This window comes from Ambystoma mexicanum, chromosome 7q, assembly GCF_040938575.1.
Source record: "Ambystoma mexicanum isolate Mex_15411 chromosome 7q, UKY_AmexF1_1, whole genome shotgun sequence".
Classification (NCBI taxonomy): Eukaryota; Metazoa; Chordata; class Amphibia; order Caudata; family Ambystomatidae; genus Ambystoma; species Ambystoma mexicanum.
In genome coordinates, this window is record NC_090941.1 from 57,875,795 (window position 1) to 57,894,773 (window position 18,979).

Consider the following 18,979-nt stretch of genomic DNA (forward strand, 5'->3'; position numbering starts at 1 on the left):
TACTAAAAACCTATGAAATTCAGTGAAAAACAGCTTTGTTAAAGGGATGTTATGGTTCCAAGCAAAACCGAAAAACCCTTGAAATTCGCCAGTTATGGTAAGCTAAGCAACCATAGCGTGTGCCACCACCGTGCACTGCTAAGACTAACACCCAGGATATCAAAGATGACATCACAAATGTAATTGATGACATCACTGATGACATCACATGTCTGGCTCCCTCTTTTTTCCTTTACTGACATATCTAGGCCAGTAACAGTCAGGAACCAAACATTCAAAAATTACTATATTTGCAGACTTATACTTCAAGTATGTTCTTACAGTAATTCACTTGGGGTTCACTCACAGCATATGAAACAAATACATAGGGGAACACACAGATTTGGAGGACAGCAATGCTTTGTATGTATGAAGATGATCAGTAAGGTTATCAACACGTTCTTATAGTTCTGTTTTTTTTATTACTTTACTTTCCCTGGATATGCTCATATTTGTATTCATTGTATACACACTACTTTCCTTAGGGTCCAGTCACATTATAAAATAGTCATACATAGCGAAGTAGTAGCTTTGAAGCAGAGCAATCATTTCTATGCATAAAGTTAATGAGTTAGGGTATGAAGATTGGCTTGTCATACTGTTCTTTTGTTTACTTCATTTTCACTGTATATGCTCATATATGTATGTGCTGTTGTCTATTTGGGTTTTGTTTTCAATAATGCAGTTATGTAGTAAGTGGGTAGGCAAAACTGTAATATGAAAGTATTTATCATTTTACTATTCAGCATGGTAAGATTATTAATATTGCACCTCCATCATGTATGTTGTACAGTTCTACATGAGTAGCTTAGTATACCGCAAAGAACCTGATAACAGAATGGTATTCGTATCAATGCATTCCTTAATGCACTACGTACCTCATGATATTTATTGTACAGACTTTTCATGAAAAGTAAATGCACATGTGATGTCATCAGTGATGTCATCAATGACATTTGTGATGTCATCTTTGATGTCCTGGGTGTTAGTCTAAGCATTGCACGGTGGTGGCGTGAGTTATGGTTGATTAGCCTACCATAACTGGCGAATTGCAAGGGTTTTTTGGTTTTACTTGGAACCATAATGTCCCTTTAACAAAGTTTTTTTCACTGAATGTTATAGGTTTTTAGTAGCGCAACTTAACCATAATGTCCCTTTAAAAAAGTTTTTTTCACTGAATATACTATATGTATATTCTATTCCAATGCATACAATGCAATTTAAATAAGCTAATAGTTCTATAACTTACTTGTCATAGAAACAATATACAGTCATACATGACACACAGGACTAACACAAACACCAGGAGGGGAGGGAAGGGAAGGGGAGGATTTCTTATATATATATATATATATATATATATATATATATATATATATATATATATATATATATATATATATATATATATATATATTTGAAAAGGACTAATACTATTCAACCAAAATCCCAATCTTGATTGGATGTTGCATTGTTTAAATAATCTATTTCCATCCTGTGAATATTACAGACTGAACTCCACCATAGTTTATAGTATATATCTTTCAGATTTTTCGAATTTGACGTAATTGTCTGGATGGCTATAGTAACAAGTAGGTCAAACAAATAACCATCATTTTTACAACTAGCAGGTTGGATTATTTGAATTCCCAGATATACAACTTCAAGATACATACTGAACTGTATTCAAAATATATGATTTCTCCAATCTTTTTCCAAAAGGCATCAACATAGTAACATTCAAAGATCATATGCTTAAATGATCCCTGAGATCTTACACAGATTTTCGCACTCTGAAACACTTGTGTACGAGCGCGATAGAAATAAAATATCAATATCAATATCAATATCCAACAATTATTACTTTGAGAAATTCCACTCTTAAAGAGCATTAGTGGGTTATAAACACACCATGGTGAAAAAAATGAAGTGTTTGCAGAAGGCTAGCTGAGACAATTACCATACAAATATTTTTCCTTATGCGAGGCCATCTAGATTGTGTCATGTTGTGGAGGCAGTCTTGATTCCAGGCTTCTTGACATTTAAATAGAACTTCATCGGGTTTGCAAAGAGGAGCATGTTTTACACAACATAGACATTGTAAAATTACGATTTGATAAATTGAGTAATCCTTGAACTTGATAATTAGTAGAATTAGATACTAACAATTCATAGTTTTCCATAATCGCATTCATTAAGCTCATATATTTCTGGATAAAGGCCCTAGGGTTTTGGAATTTAATAGAAAACTCATCAAATGTTAATGGGGTTCCTTGGATAAATAGTTGTCCTATATACCTGACTCCTAAATCGAACCATGGTCTCCAACAGATGACTCTCTTTTGAATTCTAATTAGGGGATTCATCCATATATACTGGGATATAAACTGAAAATTGTTAGTTTGTGGCGGAAATAGATATATTAATACTGGTATTAGAAACACGTCTCTTATAATTATTAACATAGGGGCAATCCTAGAGAGCATGAAGTGAGACCACAGCTTTCCCCATGAGCAGCCATTTGGGTATATCTATATCATTTGGGGAGAACCATAACTGAGCCTGTTTTAGCAAGAAGGAAGAGTGATATTTTCTATAATCTGGAAATGCCACTCACCCCTTGGATTTAGGTTTTTAAAGTTTATCCAATGAAATCCTTCTTTTGTTCTTACCCCATAGGAATCTGAGGATACCAGAGTCCAAAGAATTAAAAAAAAAGTTCTAGGAATAGACACAGGAAGCATATAGATAAAATATAATATAATGGTTGACAGCATCATTTTAACAGTTTCCAATCCCCCTAGCAGCACATATAAAGCAGTGACCATGTATTTGTTAATTCCTTCACTTTTATAATGATATTGGCTGTGTTTAGTTTGATGATGTGTTTAATTGAGGATGAAAATTGGATGCCTAAGTACTTAATATCTGTTGGGCACCATTTCATTCCACGACTAGAGCAATGATGATTTGTACAATGTACGTTAAGAGGTAATACATCGGACTTGTACTTATTAAGTGTACCCTGATGCAAGGGACACATGTGAGATGATACAATTTAAGTGTTGTATGCACATATCCAACGTCTTAATAAAAGTAACACATCATGCGCATAAGCTGCTGTTTTGATCTTAATGTCTTTAAACTGTGTGCCCTATAAGTTATCTTCTTGTCTGATTGCTTCTAGGAATGGTTCTAATGCTAGTATAAACAATAAAGGGGAAAAGGGACAGCTCTGACTGGTACCTCTATGTAGAGGGTATGATGGGGACATTTGACTATTGATGTTGTGGGATTAAAATATAACACTCTATCCATGGATATAAACAAATCAAGGATTTCATGCCAGGATAGGGCTTTAAGCATATATTCCCATTTGACACTGTCAATCACCTCGTCTGCATCTCGTGCTATTGCCATTGCCATGTAGGGATGTGGGCAGTTTTGAATGCTACTAATGATATTGGTGTAGAATATTTGTAGAGGACAGCCTTCCTTTCACATACTCCACCTGGTCATTCTTAATCAAATTAGGGAGAAGGAGGATAGATTTGTCTTTGGAGGATAGCTCAGGAGCAACATGCTCACCTTGGAAGCAAGACAACATGGAGCACTACAGGCTCGCTCCCCCGGTCCGCACTTAGAAACCTCTGGGTATTAAGTGCATTATAAATAACATATCATATCATATCGAGGGGGCTGAGTCTCTTGGCTAAAATTTTGGCATATATTTTACCATCCGTGTTTATCAGGGAAGTGAGTCTATAATTTTGGGCTAATTCAGGGTTTTTATTAGGTTTAGGGTAAACTATCAGCATAGATTCTGAAAAGGAGCCGAAGTCTAGTTTATTAGTAATAAAATATCTCAATAACTCATTATGCTCCGAAACTAATGTGTCTTTAAAATGGGCAAAATAATCAATGGAAAACCCATGTGGGCCTGGCGCCTTATCCTTTTTGAGATTCTTAATGGCATTATACATTTCACTCAATGATATAGGATCTTTCAAAGATTTGAAATTTGAAGAAGTGTAAACATGACGATGGATATTGTTAAGAAAATCAGAGGCATGAGTATTCTCTGGAGACTTTTCTGAAGAAAATAATTTTGATAACATGTTGAGAAGACTTGTATAATGTCTTTGTCTGAAAAGACTCTATTACCATTTTGATCCTTAATAATCATGATGTTTGCTTTATCTTTTTTGAATAGGATGCCAACGCTTTGCCTGATTTATTTGAAACCTGATAAATCTTAGATTTACATTTTAAAAGTTTGGCACACAAGTATTCAGTTGTTAGATTATTATATTGTATTCTGAGTTTGATGATTTTGTGATGAATTGGGGCAGAGTTAGTATGAATATACTGTGAATGTACGATTTGTAGTTGTTTGAGAATATCATCTGTTTCTTTTTTAAGTCTTGTTGTTAAGGAATGTTGTTGATAATACATTTCACAAAATCTTCATCCCTTAAAAGGGCAAAATTGAATTGCCATCTGTTAAATTTATGTGTGTTTTGATCAGTGGATAATTTGATCTGGACCAACGCATGATCAGATAAGACAATAGGTTCTATTTGTGCCTCTATTCTATTATTCTTCAGAGATTTAGAAATTAAAATATAATCAATCCTTGAGAGTGAGGAGGCGAAAAAATGTGTAATCTAAATCTGAGGGATGAATGATGCACCAGCCATCAATGAGACCTAAATCTGATACAAAGTTGGCAAATTTAAGGTGAGACATGGTAATTCTAAATCGTACATTAGATTTGTTGCCACATATAGGGTCTAATATTTCATTGAAATCTTCACACACAATTAAATTATTGAGACGAAATTTGGATACATGGTTTCTTTAATTAATCCAGAAGCCTGGGTCAGGAATAGTGGGGCCATAAACAGTGAGAAAAGAATATTCTGTGGAATCAATGAGGATTCTGACTAAGACCCATCTTCCAACATTATCTGTCTCTGCAGATAATATCTTGCATTGAAGGAGTTTGTTAATAAGGGTGACCACTCTGTTCTCTTCCCATCTGCTGCACTTGAGAAAACTTGGCCTACCCATAATCTTTTCAGTTTGACTGCCTCATCTTGTGAGAGATGGGATTCTTGTATGCATGCTATGGCTGGTTTCGTACTATTGAGATGTGAAATAATTTTGTTGTTTGACTGGGTTATGTAAACCTTTGACATTCCAAGTTAAAATGTTCAGATGCATGAAATTACAATAAAAGGATTATAAGCAAAGTAATCATTATAGTCATAAACAAGTGGTCTAAGACACTGAAAGGAGTGACACAAAAGGGAATGGGGAAGAAAAACTTGAAACACATGGAGTTTTGCAAAAGACATAGAACTGCACTTGTAAATGAAAGAGTAGTAGCTAACTTGATACAGCCACTCCAAACCATGTTAAAAATAGAGTCAATAATAGGCAAGGGTGGAGCACCTAATACGGATGTACCTCTCTGTGCCCCTTAATGGCAAGAAAGTCATTTATAGACTAACAGCTTCCACGCTCAACCTTATTTAATTATGCAGTCTGGTGGTATCCATCTCATCTTTCCTATGATTTTGAATGAAATTGTGTAAGTCTAATGGATCTTGAAATGTGTACATCTGGCCATTGAGGGTGACTTTTAGAGAAGCAGGATGTTTGATCCTATATTTGGCATTGAGCTGTCACAATGCTGGTCTAAAAGCTTATAGTTCTTTCCTCCTTTCTGCTGTGATATTCAACACATCCTGCATAACAAAGATGTTGGTACCTTTCCACATAAGAGTTTTCTTCATTTTAACTCTTTCCATTATGAGTGTTACATGGGTGTAATCCAATAAAGCAGAAATCAAGGTCCTTGGTGCATTGCAAGAGCAATTTCTGGTTCCAATACGGTGAGCTCTCTGGATATTGAACTTTGGCGGTGAAGACAGATCCAGAAGAGTAGGGTATATGTGTTATAAAAACTGGGTGTGGTTATCATTTTCAATGTTTTCAGGAAGGCCAACTATATGTATATTGTTCCTCCTGTTTCTATCTAGTTTTCAGCCTACTTTTGCAAAGATAGAACTGAATTCTCCAGAGACCGCACTTTCTAAGCGACATCCTCAACATCACTTACTCTTCTTTCCACTTCAGATATTCTGGATTCGAAAGTGGACCACTTATCGTCCAGCATTTGTAGTTTGGCCGTTGTGGCTTCCATAAAGGGTTTAAGTGAATTGATTATCATTAGGATGGCAGTCATGACTGGGTTGAGTGAATCTTTCTTGGGTGTGGCAGATTCACTCTTCTATCTTTTGGAGGCATTACTGGTAGACGTGGATAATGTTTCGTTGGATTGCCCCTTTTTAAGGGACATATTAAGACACGATATCTGCTCTTTAGTGAGTAGAATGCTAGCACAGCAATGGAAGTAATTCCCTTTATAGTAGGACACAGGATTCAGTAGCTATATACACTTTATACTTGAAAAACTTTGTTTGGGTGAACACAATGAAGCAGTCTTGAGTTCCGTGTTGATAGTAGAGGTTAATCTTCTATCTTAATATTTATTTGAACTCTCAGACCAGGTAAGCTATCAAATGGGCAGAGCAAGCTTGCTAGACAGTTAAAGTAATTCCAGGTTATGTGTATTATATTTTTTAGAGAAAAGCCTTTCAAGAAGTTAACGTACTTCATCGCAAACCTGCGTATGTTAGTGGCATGAACTGATACTGTGTGGTTTAGTGCTTTGTAGTTAGTAAGAGTGTTGTTTGTCACACATGAGCATCAACTATCACATATATGATATCAAGAGGTATCTAAGCTCCTTGTTAGTTTTCTTGAAGTCCTTATTTGCCAATATTTGCAATTATAGACTGATTATTTCATCATTGGTCTGATTAAAATGTTATTTGCTGCCCTTAATTTGCTTTGAGCCCACACTGTGTGAAGGAGTTATTAAATAAGTCTATATTTCGATGAGGAAGTCATTTTGTATGTTAATTCTGCTTCATTATGTGGGAAGATAGTGCTTCTATGGAGGTTTACCCTTGCCAAGAAGCAAATGTGCTTCCCAACGTCTGCAGGGCCTCCAAGATGCGAACGCAGATCAGCTCACACGGTGTCCAGCTTCAGACTGCAGCATGACTCCCCTGCTTCATAGGCCATGCCTCCTCATGATGCCACTCCTCAAAAACTCCTTCAAACACAGTCGCTGAGCCCCAGATTCACAGCGGCAGTACAGGGAAGTGCCACAAGTAAGTTATAACTTAAATTGGTGTAAATATGAGTGCAGTATTATTAATATGCAAGAGCCGGTTTGGGAGCTAGGAAATTAAGCAGCCATCCGCTACGGCGCTAAGCCATGCCCCCCAAATCAAACTTTCCTAAACTGAACTACATGTCCCAGAATCCTATAGGGACTGAGACAAAGAAGAGGACTGAAGAAACATGTAGAAGGGAAGGATAGGCAAGTAGGCCTAACTGCCTTTGCAAGGGTCAGGAAATTATCAGTAAGGGTCTGCACCTGAACTCAATTGCCCCACCTGAGAGGCAAAAAAGGCTGCAGCACGTGGGAAAGAAAGGAGGAGCAGGCGAAAGAGCTGGAGCAGGATCTGGAAGGCTGACATTAGTAGCAGAAGCATAAGATTACAAGACTGGCAGTTCATAAGTAAGTGGGATCACTTATGGGATGCTGGGACACGAGCAAAGCAGATTTCACCTGCTGGTTCTGAGAGGGTCCTGTGTTCATAAACTCTGCCTTGCCATAGCTGCACTGAGAGAGACGTGCTAAGACTGAAAGTCTTCCCAGGTGCACCTAGTGGCTGTAATAGCAGAGCTGTGATCATGCTGCAACCCGAGGCCGGTCTAAAGAAGCAAACCAAGTAACAGAGAAGTGAAGGAGACTCCCCATTGACAAGGCAGGTTCGGAGACACCCATGCTGCAGAGGGGCCTGCATCCCAAGAGTGCCTACAGTTGTAGCAGAAGGAGAAGAAGCAGTCAGCAACCACTGTGTTCCTGGAGCTGGTGAGTGGAACTATGTGTTCAGGTTCACTCTGAAAACCTTGCCATTAACTGTTACCAGCTTTATATTAACTTGCCTAAGAGTGGGAGTGAGTAGAAACTGTTCGTCGTTGCGAAGAGTCCGGCTGACTATTGAAATGTATCACACACACACTTATAACAAACATCAGAGTATTCACGTATAAAGAAAAGCTTTTTCATTTCCCAGTTGTAAACTGTTTAACATTACTGAAGTGGTTGCGTGTCTCCAATTCGGAAGGGGAACACTTTACAAATCACTTGGATACTATTGTTACAAGACTTATTATATTAAAGAGAGGTCACGTGTGAACAAATGTAGGTCCCAACTGCAGTCAGAGCGTATATCTGTGTTAAATAGTCGGAATGCAATTACTTATGGTTCTTTAAAGTTAAATATCCTCTTTAAAGAGTGGTTGTGTGTACTTAAATCTGATTGTCTTTTGAAGATTGAACCATAGAACATTAAGAACAAGCATTTAGTAAAAGGAGAAGTTAATGAACTGACACAAAGAGTAAGCTTTACCCAAGCCAAGAGCTGAATCCTTTTTATAGTGAAACCAGCCCTGTTGAAATCTATCCACCTGAATTCTGAGGTTGTTAAAGTTGTTACACGTCCAGTGATATCTGATATAAGTGTGACATTGTTATCCAAAGCTGGTATTGTGGCAATGTAGCTTCAGGGTAGCTACTGGAACCAAGAAGGTGTGAATGAAGCTGGGGAAAAGAACTGGGTGCTTGTAAGAAGATGAAGTCAACAATCTGTAATGCTGAGACTGTTAAAGTTGAGAGAAAGGCAGCCTGGAAGCAAAGGCAGGTTATACTGGTGGCAGTAAGACAGAGTGAAGAAGCAAAGAGGCTGCCATTGTCCTATAGTATAGGGAACAAAAGTCCCTTGCCTAACTGCAGAGGTCGAAGAGTCTTGTCTTTAAATTGCCTAACTATCATAAAGTACAAAGTTGGAGCAGAAATATCAGACCTGTGGTTGTGTATAATACTGTCAGTGGATGTTACATTAAAGGTGGTTGAAGTAGTAGCATACTGTTGAGTCTAGGAGTCTGGTTCCATAGTAACAGTAGTAGAAGGGTGGTTGTCAAGAGGAAAGCAACACCCTAAGAAAAAGCGTCCTGACAATTATACCAAGGACACTGCTGAAGTCATACGTCCTTGGAAAGTTGGTGAAGAAGTTGTTCATTTATTCTTTGAACTGTGGCAACACAATCTTGGAAAGATGATATCTAGGATTACCATTGGTGCTGTTTTCTTTGCTGAAATAGGATGGGGAACTTTTCAAAAGAAAGCTGAAGAACTGTTGAAAGCGCATTTTTGTTTGGTGACCTTTTATTGCATTTGGAAATTACAAGAACTGGTTCTAGACTTTACTTTTCTTTTTGAACATTTTAGGAAATTGATTATGAACAATCCTCGTGAAGGGATTTACCCAGTACAGGTGATGGTCATCCAAATTACTGGTTGTCGATTATTCACTCATTTATGTTGTATAAGATTCACTTTAATGTTTTGTTGTGTAGTGTGTTTAGTGTGAGGGCCTGTTTTGTTTATGTTAGAAGTAATCCCCTTAGTTCTTAGACTAGGTGTGCGACTCCCTAATAGAGTAGGTTTAGCGAGGATTTATTTGCACCTTTTTTTCTTTTAACATAATGCTCAATTCTGAGAAAAACACAAGCAGTTGTCCACCTCGCATTTCTGACCCCTCAGTAGGGAGAGTCCTCTTTACAATATTGTTAGAAAGGCATTTCCCTAAACTATTTTTATTCAATAAATATGTTTGGTTTAAAATATGAATACCTTCTGTCCGCCTCTCATTTCTGACCCTTCATTGTATCTTTCTCCCTTGTCCACACACCCCTTTTTTTGCTTTTTGGCACCTTGAAACACTGTTTGTTGTATAAGCGCCTGAGCAATATCCAATAAGTAAATAAAATGAAATAAAAGATTTTGACCAAGTTTGCTTTTCCTATCCATCATCAAAAACGTCGTTTTCATGGCTGACCCATGTTAGATACATTCAAGGTATCAGATTACAATTTAAGACCACACAGTAAATTAAACTTAGTAATCAAAGTGGGAATAGGTTTGTCGCCAAGCCCTTTTCATGTGTCAAACCTAGTCTTAGGAGACCCACCCGATTCCTGATAAAGCAGGAAGAGTTACTAGATTCTGTTGCTCAACTAGAGATAGGTGATCCAATAGAGGTAGACCCATTTCCTGAGGTAGAAAAAATGTGTTTTCCTTCTTCGTCCAACCAGCTACAGACCTTGATGCAGTCCAGTTTGAATCAGGCATCTATTTCTTTGAAGAAATGGGTCCTGAAAAGAATATCGAGATGGCAACCCTGGAAGATCTTTTACCCCAAATGACTGCCCATCAAATCAAAGCGGAAATCAGATTTCAAGCTGGGCTAGGTAGAATTGCTGCATCTTCTCAGAGACCCATATGACCACATAGGGTCTTGGAACCCTGTAGGGAAGGAGAAGACCTGGGGAACTGTTTCCTCAATTTTGAGGATTTGGCCCGACAATTTCAATGGGAGGGTGAACTAAAAACATGTTACCTCGCTACCCTACTGAGAGGAGAAATCCAGAACTCCTATCAGTTATTAAATACTCTAGAAACAACACCTTTTAATGACATCAAACAAGGGTTATTGAAAAAAAGGGGGGGCAAACAGGCAATTTTCAAGAATAAAAGCTAACAAAGTATTAAAGGTGGCTGACAAAACTCCAGTGGAACTAGCAACCATAGTGCAAAACACTGTGATTTAAAGAGACACTTTTTTCTTTCCTATTTAAAGAATCCAGGGGAAGTGAACCACCCTCTAGATGCAAGGGTCTTTTGTTTGGGGAAGATTATCATTTGAGCTATTTGATACCAAGCTAGGAACCTGTTTTATTGACAGCAAGCAGGCTTTAATTCAGAAACATGGGAGCAAGCCCCCCAGCTGGACCAACATCTTCAGGGCAGCAGCATAACTGATTTCCCTGAATTCTCAAGGTACGTTTTCCCACCAGCATTCCAAGGGGTGTTCCATGCCTGACTCACAGCTAACATCTGCCACATTACAAACCAGCCATTACAGCACTATTCTTATACTTTTCCTAAGTGATTTTGAACACTTTTGCCCACATCAAGTAAAAGACATGTCTTTGCATCCTTTCTTGTTTTGTATGGAATGTGAGGGCCAGGATAGGATGTTTTGCACCCAAGGACGGCTAATAATTTACTGACATACTGACACAGACAGATCCTAAGTTTTGCTTTCTGGGTAGGACGATTCCTCTTTGGAATAGGGCTAGAAAGGCATTTCCCCAACCTATTTTTATTTAATAAATGTCTTTAGTTGAAAATATGAATAACTTGTGTCTGCCTCTCATTTCCGACCCCTCACAACTCTAAACTAAAAGACAAGACAGAAAACCCAGACACTGAGACATCACACATGTTAAGGGGCCTGGCGAAACATACACAGGGGAAGGCAGATTTGGTTAATCTCATGATTAATTCCTAGTCCATTATATAGAGAAGGTGGTCACCTCTTTTTTTAACTTTTAGCAATTTGCTTTAATTCACCCCTTATTTTATATATTTACTTTATTTTGTATTTGATCAATCAGTTTGCAAGCAATAACACATATTTCAATTAATAAACACCTCTGCTAATTTTGTTGCACATTTTTCTATGCACTTGGGCTTGGGTACAGCTAATCATGAAGTAATACTTCAGTTCATAAAACAAGCACTGCATGAGGCATGCTTTTTATTTCTCTCCAATATGGGATGTGTAATCCTAAATGAATCACAAAATAGTTATTTGAAAATGTATCTATTTGGAAATAAAATGTATCACCTGCCTCGATTTGCTCTCCAAACAGCAACACACATTTCAAACAAACCGTGTGTTTTAAATGTAATAATTAAAATGTGTGCTATTTATTTTAGAGGGAAATACACAATCTAAAACAAATGCATTGCTTTTATAGGGTTTCTGAGCATGGGCGCATCCCTTTTAACACTGGATATACATTCTGGTATTTCTAATTTTATAGTAGGAGGCAGATCCCGCTGGCTAACAAAGCCATGAGGCTGATTGCTTTCTCAAAATAAAATATAACATAACAAGATTGCTTACTCTCAAATGCCCCATGCTATAGTTTGATACATTTTACCTCTTACCTTTAAGTTCTAAACTCATACTTTGTTAAATACATATATCAGATCAATATTAGTATTTTTGAATAGTTATCCATCATAGGCCATTTCAGGCCATTAACAAAAAGGCAATGAAGGAGAGATTTGAACTCACCTCCCATGCGTCCTCACTTCTTTTACCCCTGGATACTTCTCTAAGGGGGGCAGGGAAAGACCATCACTTTTGGATCCGGATCCTGGGGTGAATATGCAAGCGGGGATCACCTGGGTGGAGGGAACTCAGGAAGTGGGGAGTGGACGTCCTTTGGTGACACATGGTACCCACCTCTCCATTTTCACACTGAACCCTCTATCCTTCAAGCCTTTGTAGACTACTGTCATCCTCAGTTTGTTAAAGCAAACATTTATCAGCCTCAGATGTGTACTGGGACAAGGAGGAGGACAACATGAATAAGACAGAACTACCATTTTGTTAGTCAGCAGTCTAGTCTTCCCTGGAATCATTATGGTGGCGGGCACTTTAAAACATTGACCTCCGTTTGGAAATGGAGTCATCAGTGCAGTCAGCTGTTTTGGTAAGAGTGAAAGGAATACCGAAGTGCGCGGGGAAGCAACTCCTGATTAGTGATGTGGCAAGTTGAGTGCGTGAGACTCGGTGGCCAATGCAGAGTTTATGCAGCAGGAAGCAACGGTAAGGAAAGTGGGAGGCCAGTAGCAAATTGCGTGTGGAAGGCTAGCGTGATTTGTAAAACCAGATATTATATGAAGAGGTCTGGTATGTTATCATTAGAAATTCATTACTCATTTAGGGATTCAGTTATCCATCATTTCATTCTGATTAGTAGTGACATTAGGTATTCCACTTATCCATATATTATTCAGCCATTTGGTTTTCTAGAGAAAGAGGCCTGTTATATTAAGTGCCTTGTAGAGACATGTTTAGAAAGACATATGTTATTATGTATTATGTACATTACAGAGACACGCATGAGTGTGCACTTAGTATGCATTGAGCCAGGTTTGGTGAGGTTTCATACTGGGGGGTGCAAAGGTTTAAGCTAATGTACGCTTGTTCACTCATTATCATCACAGCATTGGTACATCGGGAGTTACTTATTGGGGCATGCGGCATAGCTGAAGCTCTAGGTTGAAATGGGAAAACAAATTCTGATTGCGTCTGCAGTCTGGAGTGCTGGATGGGATTGCAGCAAACTTGTGGGAGGAGCATCAGTCTTGTGTTAAAAATGTGTTTAAAGTGTGGAAACGCAAGTACTAGTGATATCACTTTTCTGCAGTGGGCAGTGGCACAAATCACAGTGATGTAAGTTTGGTGAATGGCCAATGGGTCTGGCCCACGGCAAGGATGAATGCCTACTGTGATTTACTTATTGGGTCATGGGGCATTGCTGCATGCTGTAGGTTTAAATGGGAAAAGAAAATCTGCTTGCGACTGCAGCCCGGAATGCTGGACAGGATTTCAGGAAAGTTGCAGGCATGCGGCATGGCTGAAGCTGTAGGTTTAAATGGGAAACAAAAATCTGCTTGTGGCTGCAGCCCAGAGTGCTGGATGGGATTGCAGCAAAGTTGTTCGAAGAGCATCAGCAATGATCTGAAAGGATGCTTTTGGAAGTCTGCCCTGTGTTTTACTTTGTTGAAATTGTCGAAACGTAACTACAAACAAATTGTGGTATAACTGTTCTGCCGTGGGGAAAGGCCCTGGTCTTAGGCAAGGAAGCATGTCTACTCTGATTTACCTATTGGGCTATGCTCTGCTGATAACGTCTTGCATAATTATGCATTGCAAAAAATATGTTTATTAAAGGAGGTTTATACTGCTTTCCTATATGTTAAATAGGAATTACTAATAATTTATATACAGTGATGTAATATTATGAAACATTTTCACTTAAAAAAACCTGTTCTACTGGAAATAGTAGCAATCAGTGTAAAGTAACACCACCTATGTTGTGGCAGCTCAACCTGTAGGGACAGTTACAACAGCTGCATGCTTGTTTGTCAATTGTTAGAGGAACTTGCTGATGATTTTTATTAAGAATATGTTGCCTGAACCAGCTTCACCACTTAGATACAGGAGTATAGGTTTATAGTTTTGACAGGTACACGTTTTAGTTTCATGCTGCACACCATGTTCAATTTCTTTAGTTCCTTCCAGGAAAACGCTACACTGTTCATCATTCAGTTGTGATTTCAGTTCAGCAAAGTTTTCTTCATATTCTTCATACTGACACATGTGTCTTCTACTTCCGTCATGACTAATTCTGCCTCATTTATTATGAGTGGCTGTCCAAGTGGTTCTTGGCTTTCTGTAAGAGAGGTCTTTGAGCTCTGTTTTTTTAGGTATGGTTAAGTAGGCGATGACATATTGAGCAAATAAAGTGGAATTGTCTGTAATGTACTGCATCCCTATCTTTGCATTCCATGGGAGGGCAATGATTGAATTGTAATCATTGATGTACTTTGATGTTTTGCTTCTTTTAATGCAGTATGTGTTCTTAGGTGATTTGCCTTTCACAATGTGTCTAACAGAAGAAATTAAGTTGTTTACTTGTCCTTTTCCTGAAACTGGTCTACACAAACCAAAGGAGCATTTAGTGTAGTATTTGCCTTTGTTTTTATATCTACGTCGACAATACTTGCCACATTTATGTCTTTGAACACATCAAATGTGTGCATGTATCTCACTATGTGCGCTTTCTGAAGGGATTTCGCAAGTGACATATTTGTGAATGAACTGCAAAACAGTGGCATCACTGTCCTGACCAAATTTAGGAGCATCTTTAATCCACAAAAGCATGTTGATGTGTGGTGCCCCTCTGAATTGATATTCTTTTCTCCAGAAGGAGTGTTGCACTTCTCAGAGGGTAGGAATTGTTTTATTACAGATGAAGAACAGCATGGCAATAAAGCAGTGATGGAAGTACCTTGACACATTTACAGCGTCAAGAGAGCAGAGTTCTCTTGGTGTTTTCATGTCTATCCCTGTTTTGTTTTCATTTGCTATGCAACGGAAATCGTGCAAGTCTTGCCATGCATACTATGCACAACTTAAAGTGACAAACCATGTGGGTGGGCCAAGGTTACGTAGCATATGCCGTACATCTGCGTGACATCGGAACCAGTTTTTTTTCATACCATGCATGTTTGCCAAGAGATTTGTAATACTTGACTGTGAAACTTTGTCTTTCTCTTGCACCGTTTGAAGTAGCTGCACAGCAGACATGTTAAAAAAATTGGAACCTGTTTTCAATGTGTGTGCAACTCTGTAACATAGAGTTGCTAGTTCATTTTCAAACAGATGGTGAAATATGTATTTAACATTTTGTCTGAATCTGGGGGCTTCGGAATACATTCATAAAGAGCTGTATTCTGATGCTGTTATTTGTGTGCATCTTTCATCACACCTTTCACTTTTTCCAGTTTGAAAGAGTAGAGGAAAGTCTTGTGGTTTCACACTTTTTTCCAAATGCTGATTGGAGATCCTTTGGCTTGCCACATTTGATATGTTTCAAGTGCATCATCTGTGCTGACTTGCAGTGCAGTGGGTTAAGTGTATATTGATCTAGAATAGTGGAATCTGTAGTAGGATCTAGAAGTTCAAATTCAACAGTTGCTATGCAATCCTGAATTATTTCAGTGGTTTCTCTCAGGTTTTCTTCAATGTGTATGTCATTTTAGTATTCATTGTTCTCTTTAAGATATTGCAGGGCTTCTCTAACTTTGTTTAAGTCTACTAGTTGCTGCCACATTTTTTGTCTTTTGTATGTACACCATTCACTAGGATAATCAAAGATTGATCTATTGGCCGTTGCACTCCTAGAGTGTCTACATTTTCTTTAAGATCTAATGCAAATAAACTACTTTGCCACAAATGCCTTTCAGTAATTCAGAAGGAGGCAATTTGCCTGTTTTCGGTTGGAGGCATATTATCACTTGAAATAGGTGTACTGTTTGGATTACAATGCGCTCATACAAATTAAGCTGTTGGAGTGGTTTTGGAAGTGGGAATATTTCCAAGTTATAAGTGATAGCCCATGAAGGCATTTGGTTATTATCAAGCTTTGTAGTGCAGTATGCGCAAAGTATTGAGGGGTTAGTCATTTTGTATTTGTTTTCTGCTATAAGCTAAAGAGCTAATCGGAACCACTGGGCTTCCTTATTGTCTTCTATTTCGTATTCCATAACTACAGATTTGGTGCTCTTTGTATAAAAATGTATGTGACAACGTATACATACATGGTGTGGTACTTCAGCAGATGTGCTTTTACACTTTGCTATTTCTTTTTTGTACGTGTGTAAAAGAAGGTTGGCATCTGTAAGGTTGTCAATACTCTGTTCTAAAGTTACTGGATTTTGAAAGTTCTCTTCACTTCCATAATATTTGCTTTGAATGTGGTCTATTTCTTCCAGGAGCTGTTTGGCTGTGCCATGTAGTAGAATGTGATTTAAATACTCCAGTGCTAAAGCAGAACTTTTTGCATAATATAGTCTCTGAATGAGAGTTTGTATAGTAGAATCGTGTGTGGCTAGCATTTTGATACGGTGGAAGGTACTTATGTGAGCAGGCCCAGAAATGCAGGCTAATGAATGTCCTCACAGTCCTGTGCATTTGCGCACTGTAAAGGAGTCCATGGTTTGTAATATTTAAATTTTTAATTTTTCGTTGGCTTTCACATACTGGTTGAGGAATTGCCGTAAATATTTGAAGGATTGTTTTTGTACGTTACACTTGGAGGTGCACGGCCATTTGTAGATGGGACGGATTGGTTCGGTGCAATGGAGAGTTGATTGTAAGTTTTGTTGAGGATATTCTTTTAATCAGTATTTCTTCTGCCACAATGGTACTGTCTACTTTTTCATACCCTTGGCCACTGCTATATATGGCAATTGGGTTTGTTTGCACTTGTTGTATGCCTCTTCATTGAAATAGGGCTCTGTACTGATTGTCTGAATCGACTCACCTGCACAGAAGTTTGCAAAGGTGTCTATGTTGATGTTGCATATGTTGCGAAATACTTTTTGTAGTTTATTAATGAATTTTGTTAGTGGTTTCATTCTGGTTAAAATTAATATAAACATTTCCTTTAGAGGAGCATTGCACTGTCTGTGAGAGCTTCCAGGATTTGTTTTCTGCGGTATGTTTGAAGGGGTGAGCGTGATTTCTTCCCTGTTTCTATAAGGTTCTGAAGGACTTCATGGTGTAACATTTTTTGTAAAATTATTTTTTTTGAATGCTTACCTGTGTCTACGTTAACTTTGGTAGATGCAGTGTTATCACTAGTGGTAGTTGCATTCTTCTTGATACATTTCTTTCTAGTTTTACATTTTGGAAGAGGGGTCACACTTTTTTCCTTCTTCCTGGTTCCATTTTGCTCAGTGACTGTATTAGCTATTTTGTTTGCACTTTTTGTACAAAGTCTAGTAGAGGCGGATACCTATTTTGCATGCTTTGAGTTTTATCTGTTCTATTTCTGCATTGTTTTCTATGGAGTTGCTTTTTGGTAGGCATTCTCTTATGTCTGTTGGAGAAAAAAGGAAAGTTGTGTTTGGAAGTTGTACAATGTATGTGTGTGCACTGTGAATGAGAGTTTGATTATGAGGGTAGGCATACATGGAGGGGTGTGTGATTGTGTAAAGGGCTGTTACTTTTGTTTGGGATGGTTGTACTGGTATGTGTGTGTGTGTTTCTGTGTGGAAGGTTTGCTTCAGGGTGTGTGAAAGTTTACTGTACCTGACGAAGTAAGAACATTATGATGTTTTCACAAAACTAGTGAGTGTTACCATACTGGTGTTCAGATGACAATACAAAGAGTGGACCTGCTAAGGTGCAGTGAGTAAGAGTGAAGCAACTGCTGTTGGGTTGGATAGAATTTCTAGGCTACAATAGACCAACGCTGCACTGTCTGAGTAACAGGCATAACACTACTACAGTACTGCACTTACTTTGTTGGATATGAAGAGTAGGTTTCTTCTGGGTTTTATTTTCCACAGGAGAAATCACTGGCTTTCAGGAGGCTGTTCTTCACTGCAATTGTGAAAGAAGGAAGTTGGTGGGTATGTGTGATAATGGCACAGTAATTGCACTAGGAGATTGTAGGGGGATTTGTTGGCAGGACAAGTTAGTGTGAGTGTTCCATTGTAAAGCACTGCACAGAAATGGGGACTTGGGAGCATTAGAATTGTTAATATGGGGCAGTTGTGTATTGATAAGTGTGCCCTATGGGGCTGCACTTTTGCAAGTGTGTGAATTGCTATTGTACTACTTGCTTTGGAAATGGGTTAGTGCAAGTTCGAGTAGGATGAGAAAAAGGATCAGAAAGATGTACAGATTGGAAAGAAGAGTGTAGATTGTTATTAACTTTCCCACACATAGATGCTTCCTAAATGAGTGCAGAAATCCTTTTCTGTTGTTTCATTTATTTATCCAGATTTACATATAGCACTGTTTCCAATGTGCACATGCATTTCTTTTCTTTCCTTCCAATGGTGCATTTTGTCAATTGTGCAATGTATGTACTTGCATTGCTTTCCTAACATAATGCAGTTTCCCTTTTCTATGTGCATTCTGGGCATTTCACATAGGATCTGGCAGTTGAACTTGCTGTTTTTCCCACGATAGGAAGGTACCCAATGGGTTTTTTTTTAGAAAAAAAAAATCACAGAGACTGCTGCTAAAATTGAAATATGTGGTTTGCAGCTGTTATGCAAGTGGGCAGTAAA